Genomic DNA, 16,553 nt, shown 5'->3' on the forward strand with positions numbered 1-16,553 from the left:
ATATACAAAAAAAGATAAACACATAAGTAGATAGATGATAATTTCATGGAGGAGCACTAATAGCTAGAGATCAGGAAATTTTTACTGTACAGCAGATTCTTTACCTTTTTGTTTCATGGATCCTTATGGAAGTTAGGTGAAGCCTATGGCCTTCTTAGAATAATATTCTTAAATGCATAAAATTAAATACATGGGATTACAAAAGAAACCAATTAGATTGAAATATGCTTATAAAAATACTTTAAAAATAAGTTTATTAATTCTAGATTAAGAATTCTTGCTATAGATGATGGTGTATGACTTGTACAATGAAGAAAAGGATGGGTAGATTTGAGGGGAGAATAAAGCAGTCCTCTAGGAAACAGATTACATGAATGGTCATGATTTCTTTTTTCTTTTTTTTTCCTAAATCATTTTAGCTTTAATAGCCTACAACATTGATTAAAAAGATGGGTCAACTTTAGGCTTTTTTCACTAGGTTGATTGCTACCAAGCACAGAGAGGAACACAGACAAATTGAGACTAGATTCTAAGAAGCAAGTGTACAAATGGAGTAATTGGAAAGTTGTGAGAATGGGTTAAAGAGTCAGAGATATGAGTTCTTTCTTAATGAGGCTTCCTAGACGTAGGAAAAGGTTCTTGGGCCAAAGTCCTTAGTGGCTGCCATTGCTTGGTGGTTGGTAATTCAGAGGACCAATTGTGCTTGTTGGGTCATGAGAACCTTGAATCTCTTCTTGATATGATGTCTTGAATACTTGTCATCTGGGGAGAATCTGACTGGGTGAGCTGAACAGGTCTGTTGTCCTGCAGGGTCTGTTTTCTTTAGGGTGTAGACCCAGTCCCCTTGTTCGTTGAGCTAATACTGCAGAAACATTCCAGCCAATTCACTTCACAATATGGATACATCATGGAAAGAATCGGGCTACAGCTACACTTCCATCTCTGCCTTAGCCTGGGAAACTCCCCATGATTTTCAATAAACCTGGAATGGTAGGTTGAAGTCAGATTATGTGTAACTTTGAATGTCAAGCTAAAGTTTGTATTATATTCAAACAGGCAATAGAGAGACTAAAGTTCTTTAGCAGGGAAACAACATTATCATCATCGCCATCACCATCTCTTTCTGGGGATTAGGGGGAGTCATTCAAAATTAGGAATGTGTTAAAAGCAAGCACAGACTTGTGCCTTATGAAAATTATTTTGATAGCTGGGTGAAGGAGGAACTGGAGAGAGGAGTCCAATTTGGTGACTGAGGCTATAGTCTAGGTGAAATGCATTAGGGACCTTAATTATGATGGTAGCCTGAGAAGACTGAGAATAGGATGGATATGAAAAGTATGGCAAAGGCAGGGTTCCAAAACTTGGCAACTGATTTACTATTCAATTCAATAAACATTTTTATTTTTAGTTTTAGTTTTCAACATTCACTTCCAAAATATTTTCCAAATTTCTCCCCATCTCTCCCCTCCCCATCACAAAATGGCATGCATTCTAAACACCCCTTCCCCAAATCTATCCTCCCTTCTATTACCCCCCCATTCTTTTTTAATGGGATTTAGGGAGATAATGTGCAAAGATAAGTATATTTAAACTGTATGTAATGGGGACCTGGTATGTATATAGATCCCATCAGCTTTTTTTAGCTGATGCAAGCTCTGCATCCTCTCCATGTGGAGGATTCTAAGGAGATAGCTTCCAGGAGGGTCATGATAATGTGTCAGGGAAGCACATTAGAGAAACTTTGGAGCGTGTGTAGACATTCCATAACTGGTTCTGGTCTGCTTTGACTACGTGATGAATAGGAGGCTCTTTGATTGGCTCCAGAGGCATTAAAACAAGTCCTATCAGCTTCACTCATTTCCTCTTTTCCTGTCTTTGTTTCATCTGAATCTGTGAAATCTCATAGTGCCTGATAAAAGACCATGAAGTTAGGGGACCTGGCTTAGTGCCTTCTTCTGCTCTACCGTGCTAGATCTTTGCACTTATTGTTTGTTGCTTCCTAAAATAGGTGTAGTGAGTGGAGCCTATACTGTGAAGTTAAAAGGTCTGGATGATGCTTTGCAGTCAGGTTAAGTTTTGCAGCATCAATACTCCAAGGATCAAGGAGTGGTCTTTGGGAGTGAATTTAGAGACCTCAGGCCAATAAAAGGCTTCTCCCTATGGTAATGCTACCTTTAGATATGAATTTGTGGAGCCATTACAATATAGGAATGAAACTAAGTTTTGAACCTACCTTCCGAGAGGCCAAGGTGGTGTGAGGGAGAGTACATCCCCAGGTATACAGGAAACATTTGCATGTTCACTCTTTCTATTTCTTTGAATTAAATATCCCTTTGTCAAAACTACCAAGGGTTAAGCAGTTAAATAGAGCTAGGATTATAGATATAGGCCCCTGACAATGAGTGGAATAGTCATCAGGGACTTGAAACATTGGTGATACAGAAGATTCCTCAGGGTTCCTGTCTGGGAGAGATGTAGGAGGCCTGGCCCTGAGAGAGTGAGCCAAACTGTACTCATTATCTATATAGGAAAATAGAGTCATTTTATTCTGGAGAGCAAGAAAAACTGGAAGGCACAGAAGGTCATTCAGGGAAGGTGACCAATACTACATGGCCCTTGAGATATGCTTAAAGAAAGCTAGTGTTAATATTTTCTAAAATTTGATATTCTGGAGAAAGGTCTGACCTATCTTCCCTGTTTAAGATTGTGTGACTTCTGAACCATGCCAAGTTTTCCCTGACCATTCCAGTCTATGGTGAATTCCCCATCCTCTGAAAGTTCATACCTCCTGATCCAATTAGCAATTATTAGTCATTATTTTGATAATGATCTTTTATTTCCATGTCTTATCTTCTGAACTTTATTGTCATCTACACAAAGGAAAGAATTAATGTCTTTGTTTCCCCACATTGTACCTAACACAATATCTTGCTCTTTGAGAAGCTGTAGAGGGTAATGGAATGGGTACTAGATTTTCAATTAGGGGGCTAGGGTTCAAATCCTGCCTTCACCATTTACTCGCTGTGTAATATGAATAGGGAATAGATCTGTTCCTCATTAGTATAGGGAATTATTGGATAAGGAAATTCCCTCCACCAAAGCATGTTACCACCCTCTCTACAACTCATAGAATTTCCTTAGAGGTATCAAAGATAAACCCACAACACTCCTGAATGAGGCCTGAACCAAATTAAAATGTAATTGAGAAATGTTTAACAAAATAAAAGCAGTAAAATATAAATAATGTTAAAATAAAGTTTTCTAATTCAATATGCAGCTCTCACAGATCATTATGTAGTTAAGTGGCCCCCATTTCTAATTGAATTTTACACTACAGGCTTAGAATACTGACAGATTAAGCTACTTGCCCAAGATTACACAGCCAATATGGGTCAGAGACCAGAAGGACAAACCACAACCTGTAAGTAGTCTGAGCTGCCTAAATAGGGACCCAGCTGGCCAGTTCCAGTTGGGCATCTCCCTCTCCCTCTCCTTCTCCCTCTCTCTCTCTCTTTCTTCTGAGAGTGTTACACCCAAAGGAAGGTAAATTTTGATCACCAAAAGCTATCTACTTACCTTGGGGTTTACTGGCTATATTTCTTTCTCAAAGACCAAGCACGAAACCCAATTCACTCTGGATCTCATGGATTGGACAATAGGTCCCTGACGAAGCACTACTTAATGGTTTTTTTGGGTCCTCCAGGTGCAGAGTGAATGTAAATAATAACTGTTTCTCTTTTGGCCAGCACCCTTGAGGATCTCCCCCCACCAGTTTGATTTTTTTTTTTTATTACAGGGGCCATACCTTGACTCACTCCTTAAAGAGGATTATTCACTGAATGGCCATTGCCTCACTGAAAGTGAGAACCTGGAAAGACCTTAGCTTAAAAAGGGCCAAGGTCTCCCACTACATCCTGGGCCATCTCTAGTTGCTGTAACTGATATCTGGTCACTGGACCCAGATGGCTCTGGAGGAGAAAGTGAGGCTAGTGACTTTGCACAGCCCTCCATCACTCAAATCAAAGTCAATTGCAAGTCATATCATCACTTCACTGTTGTCATGGTCTTCTTCAGGAATGAAGGACAAACCACAAACACAATATAACTAATATACCATCATACTCATTGAATGATGATAGGTAATTAATTTATGCTTGAACCACCAACCCTCCAGGATAGTTGTGAGCAAACCTCTCTGTGAACCTTAAGCACCACAGGACCGTAACTCATTCTTGTTACAAAACTCATCTATGGAATCAATTTGATTATATACATTAAAGATGGCCAACTTGTCAGGACTAGATAGAAGCAAAGATATAAACATTGCACAAATGTAAGCCCCACACAACTGAGCCCTAGCCTCCACTCTAGTTGTTTTAATTGAGTAGTTACCAAAGGGATTCTTCTTTGTGGCTTAGAATTTAAGCTGATCCCTGAGAGGAGAAATAGTAGTGGTTCAGGTCAAAGATGGCCCCCCAATGCCAGTACTATATTATACATATTTGGTTGGTCCTGGAGACATGACTAAATATGGTGAGTTTTCATGCCGATGTGTGCTTTATCAGACAGAAAGCTTTGCTCTTTCTTCATATGTTGCTTTCTCAAACCCAAAGCTCTCATGTAAAAATCTATAGCATAATAGTTCTATTCTCTAGATTGGTTATGGCCATATTTGTCATTGAAATTTATTGCCAATTGGCAAATATGATTTTATAGGGGAGAATAAATCATCAAAGGTAACTAGAAATTGAAAACATATATCATGTGTACCACCCACACAGCATTTTAAAAAATGAGGCTGTTACAGACCATTTATAATATCTTTAGAAAATAATATTGTATTTCTTGCATGTGTTTCCTTGCTCAAAATATTTCATCACCTGGTGGCTAACCTTGTGATGATGATCCTTTCTGAAAGTAGCTAGGCTGGTCCTCCAAGGTCAGAGGTATCAGGACTTAGGGAAGTATAGGTGATACAGGACCTGTAGCAAAGATGAGCTTCATTTGTCAGAGATTCCCAAGCCTTAAGGCACCAATGATATCAGTCAACCTGGGCTCCTGATGACTCAGAAATCCAAAGGCTTCTTCCACCTTTATGTTATCATCTGGGTGTCTCATCCTTTGCTATGTTTTGATGATGCTACAGAGCTGTGTTTTCACACACATGCACTGAAGGTGAGTTCAACCTAACCCAGGGACCCATAAATTTCAGTGGTTTCCTTTTAACTCTGAGATCAAATCTAAACTCCTTGGTTTGTTATTTGGAGCTCTTCCTGGATTTCCTAAATCCACCTTGTTGTTGTTGTTGTTGAGTTGTTTCAGTCATATCTGATTTTTGTGACCCCATTTTGGGGCTTTTCTTGGCAAAGATACTGGAGTGACTTGCCATTTCCTTCTCCAGCCCTCCAGCTCATTTCACAGATGAGGAAACTGAGGTAAATAGGATTAAGTGACTTGCCCAGGTTGCATAGCTAGTGTCTGAGGCCAGATTTTAACTCAGGTCTTCCTGACTCCAGGATGAGAGCTCTATCCCCTGTACCACCTAGAATGCTCCCCTGAAGCCTATCCTTTTCTAAAACCTTTCCCCATTCTTCCTTTCCAGTTTTATTTTACATTAACCCACTCCACATACTACAGTGTCAAACTGCAAATTAACCTTCTTACTATTCCTCACATACAACATTGCATCTCCCACCTTGACATATTTATACTGGTTGATGACCACACGTATTTAATGACTTACCTTCTGACCTCCACCTCTTAGAATCCCTGTTTTCCATCAGGACTCTGCTCAAATTCCCTTCTCACACACCTCTAGTTGCTACTACTTTGTTTTCCCTACCATTTAGTCACTAAGTTCTTGAGGGAAGAGATTAGTCTAAGGAGAATTTGAGGATTTGAAGGGAGTTCAGTTGCCTTCTAGTCCAATAATTTTCCTCCTCTAACTCCAATCCTTTAATGCCTCCACTTTTCCCCTAGGATACAACATAAATTCCCTACCTTGACATTTAAGCTACTCTACAATCTAGCTTCAAATTACTTTTCAGCCTCATCTCCCCTTAATTCCCTTCACACTCTGAATTCCAGCCAAACCTGCTACTAGCTGTGTCTTGAATTCAGGATGCTCTTATCTATGGATATATTGTCTCATCCACACTCCCTCATCCCCTCACAAACCCTTCTTATAGAATGTAAGCCCCTTGAAAGACAAGGATTGATTTGTTTTTGTCTTTTTATCTCAGCATCTACCAAAGTGCCTAGCACAAAGTGTTTATTTACCTGCCCTGGTGAAACTCACAATATAACAAGGCAGATAATTTTGAGGAGACAATATACAAACAACTATATACAAACAAAATATAGATAGATGATAGGTAGATAAGACAGACAGACAGACACACATATGTATACGGGTATATATAGACACACACATATAATATATATGTGTATGTATATGTGCGCCTATATGTGTGTGTATACTGTGTATAAATTGATAAATTGGGTGTAATCTCAGAGGAAAGGTATTAATATTAAGGAGGCCTAGAAAAAGCTTTTTGTAGAAGGTGGGATTTCACCTTGTTCTTTTCTGGAATACCTATCTGGAATACCCATGATCATATCCACACCATTATGAAGCATTATGTGATTTATGAGAGGAGTAACACTATAATGGCAGTCAAAATATCTGAGATATCTTCATTAACAAAAAATAAAAAAAATTAATTACTCAGGAAATAAATTAAGGTTATGAACATTTTTTTGACCAGATTTTTAATGAGATGCTTCAAAAGCTTCAGGTATAAAAAGACTCAGGCTAATTTCAAAGGCAAAACTTGAAAAAACAAAGTTCAGGGCTCTTAAGAAGAAATGTTTTTAACTTTCAGGGTTTGATCTGCTTTTAATTAGTACTTGGATGACTTGTAACTGTCTTTCCCACATTGGATGTTGACTTTTTAGAGGTGAATGGTAATAAGTAAAAAAAAAAAAAGTACTACATTCATTATCTTTAGTTAAAGAAAATAAAGTTTATGGAAGTCAATTATAATGAGTAGGGAAGAGATGAATGTTAGTTTGAAGAAGAAAATGATGGGACAAGACAAAAGGGTAGAATTCAAGAGAGAAATGGAAAACAAAGTATAAAATGAATCTCTTTAAAGAGCTGAATAGAACTTGTCACACAGATGGAGCAAAATAAAATCATTTGGATAAACTTGGATGCCTATGAAGGGCTACAGCACTTATTAATTCCTTCCTACTTAACACTGGTAGCAAAGATGTCTCACTAGTATACTCTTCTGGGATGTAATTATCCCCAAGCTATGTCTCTCATCTCAGTTTGTAACTGTCCCACAAAAATTTGGTTCAGATCTACAAACCAAATGTATACATATAGCAGAATATAATCTAATAGTTTTCATTGTATTCTTTTCTACTTTTATCTACTTGTTTACACAAAATGGAAATTCTAGACCAGAGGTCTCAAACACAATGCTGACTGTTGCCATTAATACTCCAAATGCAGATGCACCAGATGAAAATATAATTGGAAATATTTAACAAAATAAAAATACAACAGAACATAGATAACATTAATACATGGTTTTCCAAATCAATATGTCACCCACAGGAATCTTTATGTATGGTTTAGTAGTCTCTGGTTTCTATTTGAGTTTGATAACACTGTTCTAGACTAAAGCTGTTAGATAAACTTAATCTCTCTATTTTAGGATGAATAAGATATAAACTTCATTTCTTAAATCCTGGGCTCGAAAGGACTTAATAACCATTGAATTCATTGTTCTTCATATTTTGAGGGTTCATGTACTGTGGGGTGTGCTGGTACATGCTTAACAACCAGCCCTCAGAAAATATAGGACATAAGTTTAAATTTAATCTGTATTATCAATATTCTCTACCACTTTCAAATTTAGACAACCAGTAGAACATTGAATCAAGTTCCAGTTTGTAGCATTGATTGTCAAGGCATAAATGCTCATGTTGAATATTCTACAATCATCTTATTTGAATCTGTCTGAGCTGGCTCCAGCTCACCTCTGCATCCACCTCTCTGGCATTCTGGTGAAGCCTAATGACCCCTTCTCAGCATAATATGCTTAAATTCAGTAAATGAAATATACAAGATTAATATACAAGAAATCAAGTATATTGAAACATATATTCATATATTACCATTCATCCATGTGGACCATCTGATTTTTATCCATAGACCCTAGGATAAGAACCCTTGATCTAATTCAACTCCTTCATTTGAGAGATGAAGAATTGGAAGGCCAGTGAGGTAAGCTAATTGACAGTCAGTTAGGGGCAGAGCAGACATTGAACCCAGATCCTCTGACTTCAACTAGAGTTCTTTTAGTTTCATGGTAGAAAAAAATGCAATATATCATAGAAGCTTAGTACTCAAGGCATTTAAAATAGGGCTATTCTAGAAAGCATGGGGATTTCAGATGATCCATAGAAACACTTTAAGCTGTTCTGAAGAAATCAGTCAGGATGGCAGATGTAAAATATAGGACTTGAGAAGCACTATGGTCCCAATCAGCTCCTATATCCTGGGCCTCAATTTCCCCATCTGTAAAATGAATGGGTTGAACTAGCTGATTTCTAAGGCCCCTTCTGATTCCACATTGTTGAATTTTTGTGGGACATTATTGTAACAATGAGGATAATACAATTGTCAACCACAGGACAAGGATAAATGTTGATGGTTCTTACTGAGTGTCAGGTCTTCCCTATGGTACCCCCTGCTTTTTTCAGGGGTACAAAAGCCAGAGCAGTGACAAGTGGAACACTATCTTTTGGAGTTAAGGAACTTCTAGAGCAGATGAAAGTATTTTTTCCAGGTTTTTAAGGATGCCAGGAACCATGTGGCCAGTTCAAAGCCTTCTATTATACGTGAAATAAGCCTTCCTGCTCTAGCTACCTATGTGACAATGGCCGTCCATCAGCAATATCGTCCAATTCTTATGTGGCTTATAATCTTATCAGACCCTACCAGCCTCTACCTTGGCATGCTCTCTGTGTCATGGGGTCTGCTCAAATCCAGTTCACAGGCATAACCTTGTTTGGGGCCTACAACATCTGATTAGACATACTACCTTGAACCAAGTTATTAACCTACAATGAAAATCTCCTTTCACATAATCAAAATAGGTACCATCTTTCTGTTGTTGCTAAAGGGCCAGAAAGGGAGGAAAGACCCAGGAAGGCCTTGTGATGATAGCCAGTCAGTATATCTGACAAGTTGAGTATCTAATGAGACGTTGCCAACTGTTTACAATTGCTTTCCTTTTGAATTGTGTGAGGTTTCATTTTAAAATGGCATAGATGGGGGGGAGGGGAACAAACTCTCTTATCCACCTAACCAGTCTGGGATTTGCTCCTGAATGTCATTTATCTTTCTTGCTTCTGGGCAAGATCATATGAAAAATGACCCCGAAAGGTCAGAACAGTGGGAGAACTCTCCCATTTCTGTTAAAATGAAATAGACTTGAATTTGCAGGGTTTTTTCTCCATTTTCCACAACTTAATATCAGAGACTACTCAGAATACCAATGGCATTTTTAAAGTCAGTGCATTTCATTGTATCTAGGGAGAGTAAATGGAATTTGACAACTGTTAGGTACTTTGTGAATAATAATTTTTTAAAAGAAAACCACAAAAGCAGAATTCAAGGGGGAAAAAAAAAACAAATCTCACTAACTGCAGAGACAACTGTTTATTGGACTCACTATGCTACAAATGCTCCTATCAACTGTAGAAATTGCTTTTCTATTCCCATTTCTCTCCAGCCTTTATGGAAAATTATAGTGCTTGACATGTAGTTAGGAATGATTAGGGGCTGCTGACACAGGGAAGGAAATACTAACCAATTTCAAATGGGCCATTGAAACAGAAAGTAAGTTAGTCAACCCATGCCTCCCCCTTTAGCCCTCCTCCCTCTCATGCCCCCTGTAAAAAGAATGGGACAAGTCCTTACATTAACGTATTGCTTGGCCCATCTCTTGTCTGATGGCTTAAGGAAAGGTCCATCCCTCACAAACTAAGAAAGTCTGACTTTGAAAGAGGCCCATGATTGATGATAAAATGAAATTTTGATTTCAAAAACTAATAAAATATTTTTGACATGCCCATGTTGTCCGGACCTGAAATTTCTTTGGTTAAGGGAATTTCAATTCTTAGAGAGGTATCTGGGGAGTCCTGAGAGTTCAAGTGATTTGCCCAGGGTCACACAGAGGTAGGGCTTTGATCCCAGTTCTTCCTCAGTCTAAGCATGGCTCTCTAAGGTCTTTTCTCTAGCCCGAGCTGTCTCTCTTACATATTCATTTTCATGGATGTTTTTTAGCATATCTATGATCCCATAACAACTCTCTAATATGTTTAAAAAAATAGGTAGGAATCTTAAAAAGGAGATCGAGTAGTATGAAAAAAGAAGAAAAAGTGTGTGTGTGTGTGGGTGTGTGTGTGTGCAGGGTGAGGAGAAGAAACTCATTATGTGAATTCGTTTCTGTATGGAACCCCCAGTAAGTAAATTTACTTCACCAAAGCAGTTCAACACATTCTCTACAACTTAGAATTTAGAGAGTGGTGGTTCCTTTCTAGGTTGGCAACATGAATTTTAAATCAATAACTTGTGCAAAGCAAGAACACAAGCAGAAAAATCAGCTTCTGACTTGTCTCAAGGAAGGAAGGAAGAAAAGGAAGGAGAGAGGGAGGGAAGAAGAAAGGAAGGAAAGAATGAGGGAAGGAGGGAAGACGGAAGCAAAGGAAAGGGGAGGGAAGGAAGGGATAAAAGGAAAAAAAGGGAGGGAAGACGGGAGGAAAAGAAGAATGTATGTATGTATCAAGTGCTTCCTATGCCAGACATTTTGCTAGTTGCTTTATAAAAATCTCACTTTATCCTCACAATAACCCTAGGAGATAGGTGTTATCCCATGCATTTAAGTTGTATACATTTAAATACTTTATTCTGATAAGGGGCCCAAAGACTTCATCAGATAGTCAAAGGGATCCCTGGTAGACAGACAGGCAGACATTACACTATACACAGACATTATACGTTAAGAATCCTTGTCATAAATGTGACCTAGTCTCCCTGACCTTTTTTTTTCCTTCATAGATAAAGAAGCTGAGGTTGTGAAAAATTAAGTGATTTCCCCAAGGTCCCAGGGATGGCAGAACTGAAATATGAACACATTTTCCTCCAAATCTACATCTCTTCCTATAAGAACACTTTGTCTCCTATGGATCCTAAAGTTATCATCTTTTAATGCTATACACACCTATGTGATTAAAACTGTATTATTAAAATAATTATTTCACTCAGTCATAGTCCTGGAAGGCATTTCCTGACACTTTTTTTTTTTCATTTATATTAGGTGGGAAGACATTGAATTTTCTTAAGTAAGGATCTATTCTTAAAATTCACCAGGTAGAGCATGTACACAACCCTCAGGTGTAGCCCATTCCAACTCAAATGACAATTTAAAGTAGGGAAGTTCTTTCTTCTTCCCATCAGGCTTTGGGAAGTTCTCATTTGGCCAGCCTCACTCCACATGAGCGCAATAACTACAGGACAATGGCTTTAAAGCTTGTCGGCCACAGGTAAGAATCAGCATTTTGGAGGCCCATGTAATCTCTGTAGGGAAAAGAGAATTCTTAGAGTAAAGCCAAAAGTCCTTTATTTGGGTGGGAGTGTATAATGTACAGACTGATTACTGGAGGTTATTAATATGAGGAAAATAAATAATTAAGTGGCAACCCCATTCAGAGAAACTGTCTACAGAGTCCTGACTTTTTGCCTGCTGATGGACTTCGCTGACTCTGGAAGAGAGTGAGTGCAACAATCTTCACCACTCTACCTCACTTAAATCCAATTCAGCTTCAAGGCAAGATATCACTCACTCTTGATGCGTTTGATTTTCTTTGAAACAAAATATGAATAACAACAACAACAACAACAAACACATAAATAGTACAGGAGGAAATGTGACTAGTGGTAGTTGTTAACCATTTCCTAGCTGCTGCCACCCCACCCCCAAACACACACACAAACACACACACACACGCACACACACACACACCACTAAATTGATTCAGAGTTCAGACAAAATAGCTTGAGTCAGATTCATAGAGAGAAGCAACCTGCATCACTCTAGACCTAAAAACCATTGCCTACATGCTTAATAATCAATTTGCTCAAAAGGTCTAGACCTGGAGTTCTTTACTTCCTAGAGTTACTCCTCCTCTATCTCTCTCTTTGTTTCTGTCTGTCTGTCTGTGTCTCTGTCTCTGTCTCTGTCTCTCTCTCTCTCTCACACACATACACACACACACACACACACACACACACACACACACACACACACACACATACATACATCTCTAGCCATCCAAAATCACCTCGGTCAAAAACAAAACAAAACAAAACAAAAACAATCTCTTGAATTAGGGAGAGTGGGATAATCATCTCTTTCAAATAGATCCCCCACATCCTCTGTACTATCTATGTAAATTTCCTTTCCTTGGAATTTCTAACCTTAGGGGCCGAGACTAAGGGCTATTGGAGTGGGATACAGTAAAGGATAGCTCGTGTTAGTTCCAGTCAGATAACCGATTCTGATTTTACAAGGCATGTTGTTCAAATTTCACACTACATTCATTTGAAATAAATTTATATTAATTTTCCTACGAGCAGAATTCATATCATAATGTTCTCTCAGAAACAGGTTAATTGTTGCTCTTTCAATTATTTCCTACTCTGATTCCAAAGTCCCATCCAAATATATTTTAGCACCAGTATATATGACAATGAGCCTAGGAACATTAAATGGTTTACTTGCAATTAAAATAAAACATCTCTATTTCCATAAAAATTCATTACCTTCCTTATGAGCTACTAGGAAAATATGAATAGAAATGAGCCAACCTGTACTGTGGCATGAGCTTCATTGTGGTAGGAACTGAGGCACTTGTATGAGGTTAGCAGACTGATCAGTGGCTAGTCAAAATGGATACAATTCCTCAAAAGGTCTAACTTACTCTGACAGACCACATGGGTGAATCCAGTGTAATATGGATTGTTTATATATTGTATGTGAGGGAAATATTTCCAAAATAGAATAACTACTAGTGTATTTTATACTAAAAATCAAGTAATAAGGGAAATAACATAATTCAGCAATGGTCTAAAAGTAATGAGTCACTAAGCCAGGTATCAAGGACTAGAGTAAGGAGAAGGAATGTTAGAAGTATAAGCAAACAATAGCCAAGAATTTTCAACTCTATCCCCTAAACAAGTGACTGTATTTTATATCTATATACCTGAGGCCCAGAGAATACACTGCATTTGTTTTTGTTTTCATTTTTTTAGAGGAATAAAACCTTGATTTTATACACAAAAATGCCTCCTTAAAGACTAATAAGGTTATCATCCACAGTGTGTCCCCTTACTTATGCTAAAAAATGATTCCTTGAAAGATGCAATAACAGAGATATCTGTCCAGTGACCATTTTATTATTCCTATCAAGTAAGTCATAAAATAGAGAGATGAATGCTCAGCAAATATGTTGACCACTATCATAGAAGATGCCCAGCATGATAGTTGATCCTATTCCTGAATGAAATGGTACTGCTTGCAGCACCTCCTAAATTAGATGCGTAATCACTTGAAAAAGTTTGAACAAACAATCCACATATGGAAAATCAAATTGACAAAGAATGCCTATTGTCTAGCCTCTGATATATAGATGGATTGATATGGAGAAGGAAAGGAGAGGGAGAGAGATGTGTGGAAAGGTGTATGCATGTATATATATATATATATATATATACATATATATATATGTCTGTGTGTGTATACACATATGTGTGTGGCTATCTGATTATATGTCTGGACACACACACACACATACACACACACACACATATACACACACACACATACCCATAGGTGAAATCCATGGACCTTGGACAGACTCTGTAGCAAGACAAAGAACTGGGTCAATAATTAGCTAGAAAGGGTAGAAAGGATTGGATTACAATTGGAAGGTTATACAATGCTTGTAAATAATCACAAGAAACAACAACTGATATTGCATTACCAGTTTGACAAGCCATATTGACTTGACCTTCTTATTTTTCTTTCTGTGTTCTTTCTAAAATATATGGAATTTTCAAATATCATCTAATACCACTGATACCTATATAGGAATCCTTCTCTATTGCATCCCAGCGGCTCATTCAGCCTCCACTTAAAAAAAAAAAGTTGTTAGGAGCTAACTATCTACCAAGCAAACCTATTCCATTATCGATAGCTCATTATTTGAAAGTTGTTCTATATACTGAAGCTAAATATGTCTCCCTTCTACTTCTGCCTTTAGGATCCAAGTAAAACAAATCTAGTTCCTGTTTCATGTGACAGCCTTACTCGAACACTGCAAACATTCTCCCTGCCCTCCTGTCTTCTTTCCAGGTTAAATACCTCTTGTTCCTTCAGCCAGTCCTTCTAAGGCATGAGTTCCTTTCTTTTAACTATTCTGATTGGCTTCCTGCAGACATTGTAGTTTGCCAGTGTTCTTTGAAAAGTTGACACTCACTGAACAAAAAACTCCAAAAGTGGGCTGAATGAAATAGCAAGACCATTATCCCCATGAATCAGGATACCGTATCTCTGTTGGTAGCGGCTAAGATCACACCAGCTGTTTTACTGATGGTTTTTACTAATTAATATGAAAAAGCATTTCAATATACTTTCTTGCTTTATATAGAGAATAAGTTATGTGGGAAAATAATTTATATCTGAATATAAATAACTTTTTCATCTACATCTCATTGTATCTTCACAACAAAACTATGTGGTAGATACATACAAACTTCTGACCTCGTCTCTTTACTACAACTGCTCTGTGTGAATTCATAAAATGACCTCTGAAGAGTAAGTAGAATGAGCATTTTACCCTATCCCAGAGCTTTCAGCATGGTTGATCAATCCTGTCTACTGGTTTCTCTTTCCTCCCACGGTATCAGAAACATCCCTTTGCCTAGGCTTCTTCCTACCTCCCTAACTTTTGTTTCTTAGTCTCCTTTATTGTTTCATCATCCTCTCCCAGACCCTTTATTGTGGGTGTTCCCAAAATATTTGTCCTTGGCTTGCTTCCTTCTCTGCCTGTACTCTCTAATTTACTACAGTAGATTCAACTACCACTTTAATGCAAACTACTTAAAAGGCCTGTAGTCAAATAGACTCCAAAGGCCTGTAGCCCTGACCTCTCTTCTGAGCTCCAGACTCACATTTGCAAAATTGATGTATCAAAACCACATGGCTGTCTGAACATTTCGAACTCAACAACTGCCAAACTGAACTCATCTTTTCCAATAACTTACATCCTCTCCTGACTTCACTGTTACTCTCAGTGATATCACCATTTACTTGGTCTTCCAAGCTTGTCATTTTGGGGTTATCTTTTATTCTACACACACACACACACACACACACACACACACACACACACACACTCTCCCTCTCTCTCTCTCTCTCTCTTTCCTATCACCTTTCAGATCCAAATGCAAAGCCTTATAGATTTCACAAGCTTCCTCATGTATATTTCATCATTTCTATTTCCACTGAAACCATGTAAGTATAGAATGTCCTCATAATTACCTTCTGATCCAACTCTTCCACTCTGATCTAGCCTCCTTATAAAATGTCAGAATAATCATATGTAAAAATAGATTGCCACAGGCTTTTCCAGCTGCTCTCTGCCCAGAGCTGTGTGCCACGGGGGTCAGTGAAGTTCCAAGATGGCTGGATGACAGCTTGCTATGAAAGCTATTGATTGGGCAGCATTTGGGGAGATCATACCTAAAAACCAGAAAGCCTTTGCTAATGCTTTGAAATTCTATAATGAATATCTTACGATCAGATCAGACCCTACCTGAGAAGCCACAAATGATCAACTGGGATTACTACAAGGAAAACATGGCCAAGCCTGGCCTTGTGAACTAGTTTGAAAAGAAGTTCAATGAGCTGAAGATTCTGTGCCAGAAGATAAATTCACTACCCTAGTGGATGATGAAGAACAGGAAGATGCAAAAATTGGTGCTGATTTCATGAAAGCTTCAAATGCTAGGATTACAGAACTTCAGAAAGAGATGGAAAAGATTGAGAATATAATTCCTTTTGAACAGATGACCATTGAGGATTTGAATCAAGCCTTTCCTCAAACCAAACTGGACAAGAAGAAGTATCTTTATTGACTCCACCATCCAACTAAGAACCTCTAAAATTTGGCCTCAGAAGAAGCTATGGCCCTCCTTTCACATGCTCCTGAAATCGAAATAAAGCAATTGTATAGTCTAAAAAAAATACATTGTCACATCACCCCTTTTTTCAAAATCTACTATGACCCCCTATTGCCTCCAGTGTAAAATTAAAATTCCTACCCCTGAAATTAGAAGCCCTTCACAACATGGCATCAATTTACCTTATCTTAATTACTCTGTGACTACTCTCTGTTCCCTACCATCACAC

General features: G+C 38.1%; 2 pseudogenes; one reads left to right on the top strand and one right to left on the bottom strand.

Moving 5' to 3' along the window:
* Nucleotides 1-685: 685 nt before the first annotated feature.
* On the bottom strand, nucleotides 686-874 carry LOC114053003 (annotated as a pseudogene).
* Nucleotides 875-15,808: 14,934 nt separating this feature from the next.
* LOC114053165 lies at nucleotides 15,809-16,279 on the top strand (annotated as a pseudogene).
* Nucleotides 16,280-16,553: the final 274 nt, after the last annotated feature.

Source organism: Vombatus ursinus, unplaced genomic scaffold (assembly GCF_900497805.2).
Source record: "Vombatus ursinus unplaced genomic scaffold, bare-nosed wombat genome assembly UNPS02014810.1, whole genome shotgun sequence".
Classification (NCBI taxonomy): domain Eukaryota; kingdom Metazoa; phylum Chordata; class Mammalia; order Diprotodontia; family Vombatidae; genus Vombatus; species Vombatus ursinus.